The sequence below is a fragment of the Odocoileus virginianus genome, chromosome 3 (assembly GCF_023699985.2).
Source record: "Odocoileus virginianus isolate 20LAN1187 ecotype Illinois chromosome 3, Ovbor_1.2, whole genome shotgun sequence".
NCBI classification, from domain to species: Eukaryota; Metazoa; Chordata; class Mammalia; order Artiodactyla; family Cervidae; genus Odocoileus; species Odocoileus virginianus.
Window position 1 is genome coordinate 93,277,422 of NC_069676.1, and position 19,673 is coordinate 93,297,094.

Genomic DNA, 19,673 nt, shown 5'->3' on the forward strand with positions numbered 1-19,673 from the left:
TCCCCTATCAGTTACTTGAATACTTGCCAAATAATCCTTTCTCCACCACTTGAATAATGTAAATTGTTCTTTCACAATAATATATAGTTAGAATTACCTTTGTATGGAGTTTCACTGAAACATGTTTCTTTCCATTTACTTCCCTCCCCAGTTTTAAACAGTGCAAAATCACAATAAGTTTTTAATGCCTTTACTGACATAAATATTAAAAAATGAGCTTTAGTTTACAGAAGAAAGAGCATTGATCACAGTCATAATTAACTTGGAATACGCCTTTCTGTTTAAACTTGGGAAAATCTTTTTACCTTCTGAGATTTTTTTTTTTTTTTTTGTCTATTAAGTTGGAATAAGGATGCCTAGAAAGGCAGTGAATGGAAAACGGCTGAAAAGATTAAGAGATGACATGTATAAAGTGGTCAACTACAAATGATCTTTCCTATATTGCTCTGTATTGGGAATAGAAATTAAATCCCTTAAGGTAAATTCAGATTTTCAGATATTTGAACTCTCAATCTCAAGCTATCTTTATCTGTGCTCTAAATGTTTTACCAGAGAACACTTTCTCAGTTTCTAAGTAATGACACTGCATGATAAACATTTGAGAACCTCACCCACTCAAATGCTGATACATCAGGAAGGAAAAGTCTAAAGGGCAGTGTCTCTCAGTGTCTTTGTATACCCTCCCAAGGAGGAAATGGTGTTCCCCAAAGTGATGATGAAAAGCATGATTAAAAGGCAGAAATATGGCAGAGACCATTTCCAGTCCAAAACTGGTGGTAGTTTCTCTGCAGTTCTGTTCCATAACCTATCTTTCAGGATTCTGAAAGTCAGATGTCACTTCTGGTGGGGACTTTTGATTCTGGCATTAGCTTCTAAGATGGCTTCAGAGGAAGTGGCTGTCATAGTGAATCATTTCTTCACTGCGGAAACGATCCTGGACCCCGAGTTGGAAACTGGTTTGGCCTTCAGCATTTCTACCACTTGTGGAGTCACTTAATTCCCTGTATGGAATATCTTTCTTGTTAAAATACCTAGAGATTTTTCTAGGATTGGATTTTTTCTATCTCTTGGGCTAATCCCTGACTGATACAGCTTCAAAAGATTTTTGATAAGGGATAAATCTGTTCAACAAAGACTGATTGTAGGAGAGAAATAATGATAAAGAGCTAGGTTAGATTTAGATTATAGAGATTCTTAAATGCACTGGTAAGGAAGTGGAATTCATTCTAAAATTTATGAGAAGCCACTTGAGCAGAGAAGGAGCATGATCAATACATATTTTAAGAAGATGGTTCTGGAACCTGTGAGTGGAAGAAATGGAAAGATGCTAGACTGGAAGTGAATGGCTTGATCCAATGAAAGCTGTGGGAGCCGACATCCATCACAACAGAAGAAAAGAAAATCCTCTGAGACAGTAGCACTTTTGCAAGCACCAGGCAGGCAACTAGTTTTAATGCTATTAGAAAAATAACCAACAACAAGGGTTTTGTTTTGTTTTTTTTTTGCTATTACAGCTCACAGCTGTCATTTTGTTTAATGCTTTAAAGTTAGATTTATAATAGATTTCCCAGCTGACATAGGCAGGGTAACATGCTAATGAATGGATATGAGGTACACCTTCAAGTATCATTTCTCTGACAGATGTTTCCAGACAATATGTATCAGTTCTTATCACAAACACACTGGTTGTTTTAATTAAAGCTATGAAACACTAGAAGAATAAAAACAACTTGAATACTTCCCAGTGATAAAACCAAGTGCCCAGCTTTGTATAAGTACTCAGTACACAATAGTTCTCTTACTTTCCATAATACCTACAAAACGAAAAACCCCAGTGTTCCATGACAAAGCCAGGTGTGCTCTGAGGCTAGAATATGCCCTTGGGTGTAGACACTTTGTCTGTGGAATACCCAAGTAATCCTGTGATCATTGAGCAAACTGACTTAAAATGTCATTTGAGAAGATAAATATCCCCTGGTGCTTCCGGGAAAACGAAAGATAAAATCCAATTACAGAGTCAGAAAGAAAAACAGCTTTTTGAAGAATAAAGCACTTGAAGTGGGCCTTGAAACAAAAATGGAAAAGTTTATGGAAATGATATGATGAAAAGCACTTCCAAATAAAGGAAAAGAAGGATATAAGGATTTAATACAGGTTGGGCCTATATTGTGGAGAACAGAAAATGGTTTGCTGAGAAATCAGTATTTAATTGGTGGGCTACCTCTATAGTCCACACATCAAAAGATTTTAAGTGGAAAACTGATTAAATAAATAAATTACAATAAAATGTTGGTATCAACACAACATTTACTGATGGAATTGCTCTGAAATATACACCTACCTTTACCTCTATAGAGCTGGTCTCTACAATACTTTTCCAAAAAAACTTGTTGCCGTCATTTACAAAATGGGATATATCACAATTATAAAGTGCAGACTTTGGGCTTTCTCGGGGTTTATTTGAAAACTGAAGACACATAAGCAGGAAGCACAAAATCCTACTCAGAAATTGTAGTAGGTTTCAGTTCAGTTCGGTTGCTCAGTCATGTCTGACTCTTTATGACTCCATGGACTCCAGCACGCCAGGCCTCCCTGTCCATCATCAACTCCCAGAGTTTACCCAAACTCATGTCCATTGAGTTTGTGATGCCATCCAACCATTTCATCCTCTGTTGACCCCTTCTCCTCCCACCTTCAATCTTTCTCAGCATAAGGGTCTTTTCAAATGAGTCAGTTCTTCACATCAGGTAGCCAAAATATTGGAGTTTCAGCTTCAGCATCAGTCCTTCCAATGAATATTCAGGACTAATTTCCATTAGGATGGACTGGTTGGATCTCCTTGCAGTCAAGGGACTCTCAAGGGTCTTCTCCAATACCACAGTTCAGAAGCATCAATTCTTCAGCACTCAGCTCTCTTTATAGTCCAACTCTCATATCCATACATGACTACTGGAAAAACCATAGCCTTGACTAGGTGGACCTTTGTTGGCAAAGTAACATCTTTACTTTTTAATATTCTGTCTAGGTTGGTCACAACTTTCCTTCCAAGGAGTAAGCGTCTTTTAATTTCATGGCTGCAGTCACCACCTGCAATGATTTGGGAGCCCAGAAAAATAAAGTCTGACACTGTTTCCACTGTTTCCCCATCTATTTGTCATGAAGTGATGGGACCAGATGCCAAGATCTTAGTTTTCTGAATGTCGAGCTTTAAGCCAACTTTTTTACTCTCCTTTTTCACTTTCATCAAGAGTAGTAGATTTAGAGCCAAAGATTTATTATCATATTTTGAGGCACTGGAATTAGTGGCTGTGGCTCCCTTTGCCATGCATTTACAGCCTCCACTAGTACAGTTCATTTATACATGGTCTTGGTATACTTGAAATAGCTAAAATCTGGGAATAGCTAAAATGGGGATAGTTGTATTCCCATTCCTAGAATATATCCCACCCCCAGACAAGTTCACAAAGTACCTTCCACACTCCAGTGCATTTGTCAACCAATAGATTTTCAGCATAGGCATACAAACTTTGTTTTATTACACTCTGATTCATTGAAGGCTAGATGACAGCATTTGTTAGCAACAAGGTATTTTCTAATTAAGGTATGTACTTTTTTAGATATAATGCTTTTGTACACTTAATAGACTATGGCATATTGCAAACTTAATTTTCATACACACTGGGAAACCAAAAATTTGTGTGACTTTCTTTAACATGTATTTGTTTTATTGTGGTGGTCTGGTAATAAACCTATAATACATATGAGGTATGCCTGTACTATTATCCACATAAGTTGATAAAGTGTTCATTTCAAGTCTATTTTCTCAGGAAATTGGACCAGTTAACAATAAGTAAAAAAGTTTATGAAATAAAACATTTAAGTTTGGAAATCAAACTTTATATTTGACCAGACTTTCATATTTATTCATTTACAGAAAGTTTAAATCTATTACCTGCACTATCAAAGCAGAGGGAAAAGCTCTCACTTAAAAGTTGTATACTCGTGTTCCCCATCCCAATCCCCCCTCCCACCTCCCTCTCCGCCCGATCCCTCTGGGTCTTCCCAGTGCACCAGGTCTGAGCACTTGTCTCATGCATCCAACCTGGGCTGGTGATCTGTTTCAAAATCCATGGCTGATTTATGTCAATGTATGACAAAACCCACTACAATATTGTAAAGTAATTAGCCTCCAACTAATAAAAAAAATTAATTAATTAATTTAAAAAAAGTTGTATACTCAAAGAAAGGTAATTTATTATAATCATGAGTTATAATATATTGTGCATGTTTAATTTTACTTCATATTTTAAGTATTATATGAATAAATTTATCACTGTAGTAAATAATTTTTCATTAAAATAATTACTTTTTGATTACAGTACATAATCGTTTAGCTAAATGAGTGTCTCTGTATGAAGGCACAATTAGGCATATATGGGTCCATGATCATAAAAATACGGTGTTTTTGGAAGTTTGGAAGTACATAGCTGAGACATTTAGAATACTACAATTTTGACACTGTTGGGGTTATGTGATTGCTTTCTGACTAACTATAAGGTAAAGTCAGGGGGAAGGCAAAAATGAAAAAAGACACAGCTGGATATGATGCGCCTGCTGGCTGCAAAAATCAATTCCTGGCACCTGAAGGGAGCAAAGGAGGAGAAGGGATTTCCATATCTTAGAGACATGCTGTGTCAACCAGAAGCTCAAGCAAACACAGGTGATATAAAAGTAAATGTTTCTGGATTTTGTAACTTTCAAGTTCTCATTTGGTATGTTTGCACCAATGGTTTACACAGCCATTGAGTCAGGCCCACAAGTTTAAAAATAATTATTTGCTCGCTGAAATAATTTCATAATATAAACCAAGTCTTCAGCTTTTAAACCAAAAAAATAATACACTGTTAAAATAATGCCACTGCTAAGTGTGCATGTTCAGTCTGTATAATTAAGCCTTTCTGCTAGTAGTTTTGCTATTTGACCCAGGATACTGGGAATATCTCACCAATCACCTTTGATGGCCCTCACTTGAAAACACACACACACACACCATGAAGAGATGGGTACAGAAAAGAAACAATATACAAATTAAAATTTCAGGGTATTAGCTAATAGGCTAAATACATACCATGAAACAAAGTCTTGTAGAAACTGTGATGCAGTATATAGTTTAATGGAAAACCTTACTTTCCTGGCTTCTTAAACTTTGGCTTTATTTTCTTCAACTGCCTCCCTAACAGGAATCAAAGTAGCAGGGAGAGTGAGATCATCAGATATGTACAGCCAACTTGGGCAAATCTTGGCTATATCAAAGTGGATGGGACACAAAGGAAGTGGGAAATCAGAAAAGAATGGAGGGAGGAAGCGGATTTAGCACAATGACCTCATCTTCTAAAAAGTATAACCCTATCAATGCCTTGGACTCAAGCAATTTGATCAGTGGCTTCTTCCCTAAGGAAGTGCTCCGGGGTGGTAAAAGAAGGAAATAGAAACATTATTCTAAGCTTTATTTTTGCCCCTCTGTCCTCATACAGCCTGTTTCTATTCATTTCTACTCACTTTATAAGTTTTATATGTCTTAATTGATAAAATTAACTTCCTAGAATAATCAGCCCACAGACTATCTGTATCCAGGTTTATAGATTTTAAGTATATCCTCTGAGTGTATTATTTCTAAAGAAAACATTACATAAAGAAAAGGAAGAGAATTAAAATTTAAATCTGATAAAAATGCTCTGGCATTTTCAAACTATCATTATATTACATTCTAATAAAATTATGCAGTATTTAAAAAAAAATAAAGAGGTGCTAAGAAGTGAAAAAAAAATAAACTTCATTGTAATAGAATGAGAGAGAGAAAAAAAAAAAGAAAAGACACTTCAGGAAAAGGCCATTAGTGAACAGATTAAAAAAAAAAAACTTTAGCATTTTGCAATCTCATTTTGAGATACAGTTCTGGACTTTAGGAATTTCAAATTATTCCTTTGATTTGCAGACATAGCAAAGTTCAGTGAGGCAGTGTTCTTCATTAAGAAACATTTAACTCAGTAATGGTCTGGGCCAACTGGAGAATGAAGAAAAGTAATTTAAAAGAGCACGGGATCTCTTTTAAGAATAATCACTTGTTTGCCATATAAAATGAATAATTTAGATGGCTGTTAGCCACAATTATTATAGGTGGGCAAAGGCAAATGGAAAATTGTACAATTTCATGGATGGTAATTGCATCTTGGATGAGGAAGAGGAATTCATGCATTTGCTAAATTGAACTACAACGTTAAGACAAAACAACTATTTGGTCACTTGTGAACTCATTAGAGTTTTAGATCATATATTGATCTTTTTTCTAATTTCTAATACTTTATTATGAAAAATTGTATACATACACCAAGCATCCAACTTCAATAATTAATAAATCATGGCGAATATTGTTTCACCTAAATACCCACCCAATTTCTCCAATTACCCCACTCAGATTATTTTGATGAAGGTTTACATGTTCCAACCATTTAATCTGTAATGTTTTTGTATTGACACAAGGATATTGTGCTCAGTGTTTATGTCAGTTCTGAGTCCTCATTTTTTCCCCAAATGACTAAAGCAGAGAAACTGAGCCACACTTACCAACATGTGTCACCCTGCTGCTCTTCTTTTGTAAACACGGACTGATTTATGAGATAAAGGTATTGAACATATTTCAGGCTGCCTTGGTGCTTTATAATCACTATTTCTGTGTATTACTTACAAAGGGCTCAATGAACGCTTGTAGAACTTCAGAAAAATCTATCATTTATGACCAATTAGGCTTATAAAATTAACATCATTATTACATATGAACAAACATTCATAATATAAAAGCTATAATAGTGCCTACTGCATAGTATCAGAATTAAATGTTGCAGTACATAAAGAGGACTCAACAAGTCCTGGCCTGTGATGTACTATTAAATATCTGACCTTAATATTCATGTTGCTGTTTGTTATTGAAAGTGATTTTAACCACTATAAAGTGATTTTTGTGGTTTAACTCCAACCATAAAGGAATGAGGGTCTGCAAACTTTTCTGGGGCAGACTTGCCCATTTGATCATTCATGGAAAAAGAGCTCTTCAAAACCTTAAAGACAATTTAGAGCTTACTTTCTTCTGTACCAATAGTATAAAAAGTAGCCTTTTATCCATTATACTTCAGCCACAGTGCTAGATCCTTCATTTTGTTTTCTTAGTGCAGGACCCCCAAATAACTCTGAATATCAACTGTGTAAATGTTCTGAGAGTGATGATCAACAGCTGTTGCTTTCTTCCCCTCGAAGATTTGCCTAGAAAACCACTACTTAAGGAGACAGTATACTTTGGCTGTAGACCTCTCATCTCTATATATACGAGTGTCACCTTGGGAGAAACTGGATAGAGAAGTGGGAGGGCAAATATAGTTGATTATTAAGAAAAAGTGCATCAGAAGATTAAGAAAAATTATTAAGATAAAACAGAATTGAAATGTTGGTTAGCTTAGATATTTTAGTAGCATAAACCATGCCCTCTCCTACAAGATCCGAGCAGTCTAGTTGGGTAATGGGCTGTAACACACATGAGGCAATTTATATGAATGTTGTATTAATGTCCATACTCAATTATGGACTGTTCTCCTGAGAAGACATGTAGATGACCAAAAAGCACATGAAAGTTCACTAACATCAGGGAAATGTAAATCAAACTACAATGACCTATCAGCTCACATTGGCCAGAATGAAAGTTAAAGTGAGTCGCTCAGTCGTGTCAGACTCTTTGCGACCCCATGGACGCAAGCGCCGTCCATGGAATTTCCCAGGGGAGAATACTGGAGTGGCTGCCATTTCCTTGTCCAGGAGATCTTCCCAATCCAGGGATCGAACCCCAGTCTCCTGCATTGCAACAGACACTTTACCATCTGAGCCACAGGGAAGCCCTGGCAGTCATCAAAAATGCAAATGATACTCTAGTGAAAGAGTATGGAGAAAGGGGACCCCTCCTTCACTATTGGTGGGAATGTAAACTGGTACAACCACTATGGAGAACAGTATGGGGGTCCCTTAAGAAACCTAAATAGAACTACCATGTGATCCACCAATCCTCTTCCTGGGCATACATCCAGAGAAAACCATAATCCAAAAGGATGCATGCACCTCACTCTTCACTGCGAACTATTTACAATAGCCAGGACATACAAGCAACCTAAATGTCTATCAATAGAGGGGCAGATAAAGAAGATGTGGTACATGTATACAATGTACCATATAAAAAAGAATGAAATAATGCCATTTCAGTGACATGGATGGACCCAGAGATTGTCATACTGAGTGAAGTAAGCCAGACAAAGATAAATAGCATATGATATCACTTATATGTGGAATCTAAAAAAGTAATACAAATGAACTTATCCACCAAACAGAAACAGACTCACAGATACAGAGAAGAAATTTATGATTATCAAAGGGGAAAGACGGGATAAATCAGGAGGTTGGGATGAACACAACCTACTGTGCAAAAGAAAGATGACTTATGAAGACCTACTGTATAGCACAGGCAACTCTACATAATATTCTGTGATAATCTATTTGAGAAAAAATCCAAAAAAGAAAAAATGCATGTATCTGTATAACTGAATCACTTTGCTATATACAGAAAGTATAACAAAACACTATAAATCAACTCAACTATATTTTAATAATTAAAAAAATCCTATACAAAATTTACAATACACAAAAGAAATATAACAGAACATATATATATACACACATATATGTGTGTGTGTGTATATATATATATATATATATATACATATATATATATATATATATGTAATGGATCAGCAATAAAAGTTAGTGGTCGTTAACTGAAGTATCATCAGAATTCATTCTCAGAAATTGTAATTATGTAACTCTAAACTAGATCCTCACGAGTTCATACTTTAAACAACTTCTAGGGCAAATTTTGATATATACAAGTTAATGAATGACACTAATATGGAGACTGTGATGTGAGCTGCATATGATTACAAGTAGAAAACAAGATGTCTGCAAAAAAGATCTTCAGGAGAGGAAGGGTATCACTGAATGCCTTCACAGGCATTGCTTGACTGGCCTTTCAAAACTATGTAAGTGACTAGTACTTACATTATTGTTGTTCAGTCACTCAATCATGTCCAACTCTTTGTAACCCCATGGACTGCAGCACGCCAGGCTTCCCTGTCCTTCACCATCTGCAGGAAATGGCTCAAGTTCATGTCCATTGAGTCTTTGATGCCAACCAACCATCTTATCTTCTTTCATCCCCTTCTCCTCCTGCCTTCAATCCTTCCCAGCATCAGGGTTTTGTCTCATGTGTCAGGTCTTCACATCAGATGGCCAAAGTATGAGACTTCATCATCAGTCCTTCCAATGAATATTCCAGCTTGATTTTCTTTGGGGTTGACTGGTTTTATCTCCTTGCAGTCCAAGGGAATCTCAAGAGTCTTCTACAACACCACAGTTCAAAAGCATCAATTCTTCAGCACTCAGCCTTATTTAAGATCCAGCTCTCACATCCATACATGACCACTGGAAAAACTGTAGCTTTGACTATACACACCTTATAGGCAAAGTAATGTCTTTGCTTTTTAATATGCTGTCTATGTTTGTCAGAGTTTTTCTTTCAAGGAGCAAGCATCTTCTAATTTCATGGTTGCAGTCACCATCTGCAGTGATTTTGGAGCAGAAGTAAAGAAAGTCTCTCACTGTTTCCATTATTTCCCCATCTATTTGCCATGAAGTGATGGGACCAGATGCCATGATCTTCATTTTTTGAATGTTGAATTTTAAGTCAACTTTTTCACTCTCCTCTTTCACCTTCATCAAAAAGTTCTTTAGATCTTCTTTGCTTTCTGCCATAAGGGTGGTGTCATCTGCATATCTGGGGTTATTGATATTCCTCCCAGAAATCTTGATTCCAGCTTGTGCTTCATCCAGCCCAACATTTCACATGATGGACTCTGCATATAAGTTAAATAAGCAGGGTGACATCATACAGCCTTGACCTACTCCTTTCCCAATTTGGAACCAGTCCATTGTTCTATGTCTGGTTCTAACTGTTGCCTCTTGACCTGCATACAGATTTCACAGGAGGCAGGTAAGGTGGTCTGGTATTCCCATCCCTTGAAGAATTTTCCACTTGGTTATGATTCACACATTCAAAGGCTTTATCATAGTCAAAGAAGCAGAAGTAGATGTTTTTCTGGAATTCTCTTGCTTTTTCTATGATCCAGTGGATGTTGGCAATTTGATCTCTGGTTCCTCTGCCTTTTCTAAATCCAAACCTGAATATCTGGAAGTTCCCGGCTCACATACTGTTGAAGCCTAGCTTGGAGAATTTTGAGCATTACTTTGCTAGTGTGTGACATGAATGCAAGTGTGCGGTAGTTTGAACATTCTTTGGCATTGCCCTTCTTTGGGATTGGAATGAAAACTGACCTTTTCCAGGATCTACATAACAAGCATTAAATACATATTTGATTAATATTTTATTGATTTTTTTATTTATGGAGCACATGAAAGAGAAGTCAGATTTTACTAAGTCTATAAAATAGAATATCAGTGAGAAAATTGACCAAATGTCATAATTCACTGCAAATTAAAGAAAGAGTTCATTAAGCAGACGAAAGAGCAAAAATCTAAGGCTTGGATTTACTGCATGAAATGTTACAAGTTTAGGTGAAATCTATACTTTGGAGACTCAAGGTAAGGCCAGAATAGATACATAAATGTTTTCCATGGATGCATATGTATTAAGAGGTCTTTCTGGAAACACTGTTAAAAATTAATCTAAAAAGTTATGTCTGCTAACCAGATCAGAATGAAATCTTCACTGTATATTAGAAGCTCAAGCAATGTCACAAATTATTATGAAAGTAACATTAATCATTTTAGAAGGCCAACACATATGTCAGAGTCGAAAAATACAGTTTTTACCAACCACATAAAAACTGGAATCTTGTTAACAGATATTCTTCCAATATATTTGGTCACTATATGCTTGGTTTGTCCTTTTTAGTCAAGTAGTTGCAATAACTATCAATATATCACTTGCCACATAATATAAGAATATATTAAACTTCATTGTATAACATTTTCATCTAATCTTCAATGCACTTAAAATTTTTAAATTATAGCAAACTTGACTAGTTTACATCTTTCAACAAGTCTGTACTGCTTACAGTGCTAAGTTTTGGTTTGCCCTAAGTGCTCGATTTTACAACGAAATGAAGAGATCATAGAAAAATCAGCCCTATAACTGTGGGAAATATGCCAACTACTGTAGGTGTAGTTTCTGCCTAATACTCTAATCTAAGGGACAACATTTATCTTCAGGTCTGAGGCCTCTTTCCAATATGGAGATAGAAGCAAGAACCAATTAAATATTAGGCAAATATTTGATCATATTCTGAAATATGTTAAGAAGCTGAACTGATTTCATTCCACACTCTTGTTAAGTTGCCTGCATACCTAAGTGAACTGGGCATAGTAGAGTTCAGTTCAGTTCAGTTCAGTCACTCAGTCGTGTCCAAATATTTACGACTCCATGAACCGCAGCACGCCAGGCCTCACTGTCCATCACCAACTCCCGGAGTTTACCCAAACTATGTCCATCGAGTTGGTGATGCCATCCAACCATCTCATCCTCTGGCGTCCCCTTCTCCCACCTTCAATCTTTCCCAGCATCAGGGCCTTTTCATAAGAGTCAGATCTTCACATCAGGTGGCCAAAGCATTGGAGCTTCAGCTTCAGCATCAGTCCTTCCAATGAATATTCAGGGATGTTTTCCTTTAGGATTGACTGGTTGGATCTCCTTGTAGTTCAAGGGACTCTCAAGAAAGTTCTCCAACACCACAGTTCAAAAGCACCAATTCTTCGGTGCTCAGCTTTCTTTATAAGTCCAACTCTTACATCCATACATGGCTACTGGAAAATCTATACCTTTGACTAGACAGACCTTTGTTGACAAAGTAATGTCTCTGTTTTTTAATATGTTGTCTGGGTTAGTCATAACTTTTCTTCCAAGGAGCAAGCATCTTTTAATTTCATGGCTGCAGTCAACATCTGCAGTGATTTTGGAGTATCGTTTAGTATCATGTCATCTGCAAACAGTGAGAGCTTTTCTTCTTTTCCAATCTGGATTTCTTTTATTTCTTTTTCTTCTCTGATTGCTGTAGCTAGGACTTCCAGAGCTATGTTGAATAATAGTGGTGAAAATGGACATCCTTGTCTTGTTCCTGATCTTGGGGGCAATGCTTTCAGTTTTTCACCATTAAGAATAATGCTTGCTGTAGGCTTATCATATATGACCTTTACTATGTTGAGGTAGGTTCCTTTTATACCAATTTTCTGAAGAGTTTTAATCACAAATGGGTGCTAAATTTTGTCGAAGGCTTTTTCTGTATCTATTGAGATTATCATATGGTTTTTATCTTTCAGTTTGTTAATATGGTGTATCACATTGATTGATTTGTGTATATTGAAGAATCCTTGCATTCCTGGAATAAACCCAACTTGATCATGGTATATGAGCTTTTTGATGTGTTGCTGAGTTCTGTTTGCTAAAATTTTGTTGAGGATTTTTGCATCAATATTCATCAGTGATATTGGCCTGTAGTTTTCTCTTTTTGTGTGCTGTCACTAAGAATCTGTCTGTTTCTTCTGGATTATCCATTTTACTGAGATATAGTTGTTCATAACAGTCTCTTATAATCCTTTGTATTTCTGCATTGTCTGTTGTAACCTCTCCTTTTTCATTTCTAATTTTATTGATTTGATTCTTCCCTCTTTTTTTCTTGATAAGTTTGGCTAAAGGTTTGTCAATTTTGTTTATCTTCTCAAAGAACCAACTTTTAGTTGTATTAATCTTTACTATTTTTTTTATTCCTTTTTCATTTATTTCTGCTTGGATCTTTATGATTTCTTTCCTTCTACTAATTTTGGCTTTTTGTTGTTGTTCTTCTTTTCCAGGTGTTTTAGGTGTTAAGTTAGGTTGTCTATTTGATGTTTTTCTTGTTTCCAATCCTCATATCAGACAAAATAGACCTTAAAATAAAGAAAACTGCAAGAGATATGGGAGGACACTGCATAATGATCAAGGGATCAATCTAAGAGGAAGACATAACAATTATAACCATGCACCCAACAAAGGAGCACCTCAATACATAAGATAAACATTAACAGACATAAAAGGAGAAACTGACAGTAACACAATAATAGTGTGAAACTTTAACACCCCACTCACACCAATGGACAGATCATCAAAACAGAAAATTAATAAGGAAACACTAATCTTAAATGATACATTAAATGAGATGAATCTCATTGATATCTTCAGGACATTCCATCCAAATGCAGAAGAATACACCTTCTCTAGTGCACATGAAACATTCTCCAGGACAGACCACATCTTGGGTCACAAATCAAACCTCAGTAAATTCAAGAAAATTGAAATCATATCAAGCATCTTCTCTGACCACAATGCTATGAGACTAGATATCAATTACAAGAAAAAAAGCTGTGAGAAACACAAACATATAGAGATTAAACAACGCATTTTAAATAACCAACAGGTTACTGAAGAAATCAAAAGGGAAATCAAAAAATTTCTATAAACAAATGACAATGAAAACACAACTCAAAACCTATGAGATGCAGCAAAAGCAGTTCTAAGAGGGAAGATTTGAGGCATAAACATTTTTTAACAAGATATCAGAGAAGTCAATTTACTGATGATTTATGGATTCTCATATCACATCTTTAAATTAAAGAGACATTTTCTAAACACCTGCTAGGGCTGAAGTTCTGTACTCAGTACTTTAGAACTGTCCCTGAATATTACATTACAGTTACTTGTGTAAGTTCATTATTTTTAAACTACAAGATTCATGAAGGTGGTGAATAGCCATTTTTTAACATCTTTAGCTCCTGCGTCAACCATATTATTTAGCATATAGCAGACACACTGTTAAATAAATAGCAAGCAGTGTAAGTTGTCTAAGTTGTGGTCAAAAGATAAGCTCAATTAGCTGGTCAAAAGTTTGCTGGGAAGGGTGAGGTTGAAGTGAAAGCAAGATGGGGTAGGGTATTTGTGATACAGCGGTGTTACATTGGGTGGAGCACACGGGCCAAGGTATGAAGCCTGAGAGGTGAGAGATGCCACATGTGATATAGCTCCAAACAGGATATTTCTGGAGATGGAAGCTTAAGTCAAACAGATTTTATCCAAAACATTGACTGGCTATGTTTCCCTTGATAAGGAGCCAAATCCATGCCTGAAGGACAAAGATGGCATAAACTTGCACTGATACGATCACTACCTTCTTAAATAAACTGAACAGGCTTAATTATTTTGTCACCCTTCAAGGCAAACTGTCAAACTGAACCAATATGGTGTCCGAACAATGTATTTAAGCCAAGAATAGAAACCTCTTTGCTGAGCTCATTCAAGACAAGAGGAGGTTTCAAAAGTTTTTCAACAGGGAGGTAATAGCAGCAAATGTGTGGTTTAGTTTACTTTAATGACAGAAGGTTGATAAGAGATACTGAGAGCAGTAAGAGCTTATAAAGTAAATTTAATAATTTATAAGAAATATAAATAAAATATATTAAAGAAAAATGACTGTCACTTCTTTTGTAACTGATGATAAATTTATCCACTGCCATTTAGTCAATTTTCTAGCAGATTTATTTTTTTCAGCTTTTATTTCTTCCTTCTCTTTTTTACTTCTTTGTAGCAGAACTTGTAGTTTATTTTAACTTCATAAGAAATTATTTTTTACTATTTATATACTCATTAAGATTACAAAGGATTGGGCTTCTCTTCCAGAAACGGGGTTAATATCTTAGTATCCACAGTCTTTCATAGAGTGACTTATTCCTTCAAGTCTTCTGATAGAACATTCTCTCATACTATTTGAGCTGCTCTAGATTAAAACAGCTTACTGTGGGCTTAACTTAGCATTTTCTTATGGAAACAAATAAAATACATCCTGTTGAACAGTTCCCTCTGATCATTTTCATTTTACTTATCTGGAGAGAATGAAATAAATTAATTACAATATCTCCATTTTTAATTGTTTCTTATTAAATATAAATCAGCATATATCCTAAAGAAAAATATGTGTTTGAACTCTCAGATATGCTTAATTTTATTCCAATGAATTTTTTCAGACAATTTTGATGAATGGGAGATCAACTGCCTGTATACATGATTTTTTTTTCATTTACAATGCTTAAAAAACTGAGGTTATAAAAGATGTTGTTTTACAAAAATACATTGCAGGGAAAACTAGAATCAAATACCCAAAGACTGTCAAACATAAAATTATAAATCAGAGGCTGAAAGTTTGATTTCACTATTTTCTAGTATTTCTCACCTCACAACCCATAACAAAGTTGTTCATCTAAAAACAAACAAACAAATAAAAAACACCAAGGAACAGGCATTTAACAGATTGCAGCTTTGTGCACAGTATTTCCATAGCAGAGAGTTTCCATTTTTCTATTTAATGATTTCCAAATAGTCATGTCTAATTATACTAGTACATCATTGGTCAAATATTTTCCCCATCATCATTTTAACAGTATTATCTACTTAAATTGAAGCCTTATTCATTCTTTCCTCAACATTATTTTCAGTGTCCTTGTTTCACACGATATTTTCACCCACTAATTTTAGCATCATCAATGGATCTTATATGCAATATTTCTTTCTTTGGTATTTTCCTAAATCAATACTTATTTTATTTATGTTATTTATTTTGATGTTGAAACTGTCTCAGATTTGGCCACTGAGTTCTCCAAGTTGGCGCTACTGTCCTTTTTTAAAGATATATATATTTGAGTACTTCTTTAATTAGCATACTGATGTTCTAGGCTTACCGTATAATTTCCCTAACCTCACAAGATTTTTCCAAGGAGCTCCATTTGTTTATTTTTTTCTGTTTGTTTTTACTGGAAAATAGTAATTGGAAACCCAGATTTGGACAGTAGGTGTGACCACTACCATTAGATACCAACACCAGATACTGTTCCTAGATATGAAAGTGTACATCTATATATTCCTATATCTAGCCGTGTGTGTCTGTGTGTGTGTGTATAAAATCACACTGATAATTCTCATTCCAGTCTCTCACCACAGAGATCATTCTAGCCTTCCTGCTCTCCTTTATAATTGTTTTCTCTAATGATGTGAAATCTGGCTGTCATGCACAATATATTTACTAACCACAGTAATACACATAACTAAAAATGAAGCCGTTTCACAGAATAACAAATTTCTGTGTAAGAAACAAATTTATTAACTAGAATAAAATACTTTAAAGATTTTAAAATCTTAAGCCTTCAAGCATACAGTTAAAATACTGTTTACCAAAACTATGTGTTAATTCTTCTCTTCCCAATCATCTTAACTGGTTCCAAATTGAGAAAGGAGTACATCAAGGCTGTGTATTGTCACCCTGCTTATTTAACTTATATGCAGAGTACATCATGAGAAATGCTGGGCTGGAAGAAGCACAAGCTGGAATCAAGATTGCTGGGAGAAGTATCAATAACCTCCGATATGCAGATGACACCACCCTTATGGCAGAAAGTGAAGAAGAACTAAAGAGCCTCTTGATGAAGGTGAAAGAGGAGAGTGAAAAAGTTGGCTTAATGCTCAACATTCAGAAAACTAAGATCATGGCATCTGGTCCCATCACCTCATGGGAAATAGATGGGGAGACAGTGGAAGCAGTGTCAGACTTTATTTTTTTGGGCTCCAAAATCACTGCGGATGGTGACTGCAGCCATGAATTTAAAAGACATTTACTCCTTGGAAGGAAAGTTATGAGCAACCTAGATAGCATATTAAAAAGCAGAGACATTACTTTGCCAACAAAAGTCCGTCTGGTCGAGGCTATGGTTTTACCAGTGGTCGTGTATGAATGTGAGAGTTGGACTATCAAGAAAGCTGAGCACCAAAGAATTGATGTTTTTGAACTGTGGTGTTGTAAAAGACTCTTGAGAGTCCCTTGGACTGCAAGGAGATCCAACCAGTCCATCCTAAAGGAAATCAGTCCTGGGTGTTCATTGGAAGGACTGATGCTGAAGCTGAAACTCCAATACTTTGGCCACCTCATGCAAAGAATTGATTCATTGGAAAAGACCCTGATGCTGGGAGGGATTAAGGGCAGGAGGAAAAGGGGACGACAGAGGATGAGATGGCTGGATGGCATCACCGACTCAATGGGCATGAGTTTGAGTAAACTCCTTGAGTTGGTGATGGACAGGGAGGCCTGGTGTGCTGCGATTCATGGGGTCGCAATGAGTCGGACACGACTGAGCGACTGAACTGAACTGAATAATATTTTTAATGTATATAAATGTGTGAGTCAGAGGATTTTGAGCCTGTGATTACTTAAACATTTTGCTTATCGTTAAGAATCTAGCTTTAAAAACTGATTTTAAAAAACAATAGAGAGGTAAATGTAGACATAGGCATACATCATTATATTGTGCTTTGCTTCACTGTGTTACTTAGATACTGCTTTTTTTTTTTAACAAATTGAAGCTGTGTGGCAACCCTGTGTCAATCAACTAAATTGGTATGATTTCTCCAATAGCACGTGCTCCCTTCAAGTCTGTTTCTCATATTTTGGTAATTATCATAACATTTCAAGCATTTTCATTACTATTGTATTTGCTTTGGTGAGCAATAAGCTTTGACTATATCATTGCAACTGTTTTGGGGCACCACCAATCAAAGATAAAAAATGGCAAACAATCAATAAATGTTGTGTGTATTCTGATTGCTCCACCAACAGGCAGTTCACAATTCCCCCATGTTTCTCCCTCTCCTGAAGTCTCCCTATTCCCTAGGACACAATATTCATATTAGGCCAATTAATCACCCTACAAATTCCTCTAAGTATTCAAGTGAAAGGAGTCACACATCTCTCACTTTAAATCCAATGCTAGAACTGATTAAGCCTGCTGAGAAAGTGGTATCAAAAGCCAAGACAGCCTGAAGGTGAGGCCACTTGCACCAGTTAGCCAAGTTGTGAATGCAAAAGGAAAGTTCTTGAAGGAAATTATAAAGACTACTCCAGTTGAACACACAAATGGTAAGTGGATTATTGCTGATATGGAGAAAGTTTCAGTGGTCTGGATAGAAGATAAAACCAACCACAGCATTCCCTTAAGCCAAAACCTAGTCCAGAGCAAGGCATTAATGCTCTTCAATTCTATGAAGGCCCCAGAGGTGGGGAAGCTGCAGTAGTAGTCTGTAGCCAGATCTGGTTCATAAGGTTGAGGGAAAGAAGCTACCTCCATAAATAAAAGTGCCAGATGAAGCAGCAAGTGACGATGTATTGACAGAAGCTGCAGCAAGTTATCTAGAAGGTCTATGATAATGAATAATGGTTGGCGACAGCAGATTTTCAGGGTTAACAAAACAAGGTTATATTGAAAGATCCCATCTAGGATTTTCATTGTTAGAGAGAAGCCAATGCCTGGCTTCAAAGCTTCAAAGGACAGGCTGAATCTCTTGTTAGGGGCTAGTGCAGCCCAAGACTTAAAATTGAAGCCCGTGCTCAATTACCATTCTGAAAATTTGGGGGCCCTTAAGAATTTTGCAAAATCTATTCTGCCTGTGCTCTGTAAAGCCCAAATGACAACACATCTGCTTACAACATGGATTACTGAATATTTTAAGCCTACTGATAAGACTTACTGCTCAAAAAAGAAAAAAAAAAAAGAATTCCCTTCCATGATATCGCTGCCCATTGACAATGCACCTGGTCACCCAAGAGCTCTGATGAGGATGGACAGGGTTATTCATGCTGTTTTCATGTCTGCAAACATAACATCCATTGTACAGCCCACAGATCAAGGAGTCGTTTAGAATTTCAATTATTGTTCTTTAACAAACGCATTTTGTACAGTTATAGCTGTCACAGACAGTGATTCTCCTGATGGAACTGGGCAAAGCCAACTGAAAACATGAAAAGGATTCACCAGTCTAGATGCCAGGAAGGCCATTCATGATTCATGGGAAGAGGTAAAAAATAATCAACATGAGTGAGTTTGGAAGAAAGTGATTCTAACTCACATGAATGATTTTGAGGGGTTCAAGATTTCAGCAGAAGAAATAAGGGCAGACGTGGTAGAAATAGCAAATTAACCAGAATTAGAAGTGGAGGGTGAAGGTATGACTGAATTGCTGAAATCTCGTGATAAAATTTTAATGGATGAGGAGTTGCTTCTTACAGACGAACAAAGAAAATGGTTTCTTCAAATGGAAACTACTCGTGGTGAAGAAGCTGAGAAGACTGTTAAAATAACAAAAGGATTTAAAATATTATATAACTTGGTTGCTAAAGCAGTGGCAAGGTTTAAGAGGACTAAATTCAATTTTGAAAGAAGTACTAATGTGGATAGAATGCTTTCAAACAGCACTGCATATTATAGAGAAAGTGTTCATGAAAGGAAGAGCTCACTGATGCAGCAAGCTTTGTTGTCTTATTTTAAGAAAGAGCCATGCCACCCCAAACTTCAGTCAACAGCCATCCACATCTGGGTAAGGCCCTCCACCTGCAAAAATATTACAACTCCCTGAAAGCTCAGATAATGGCTCGCATTTTTAG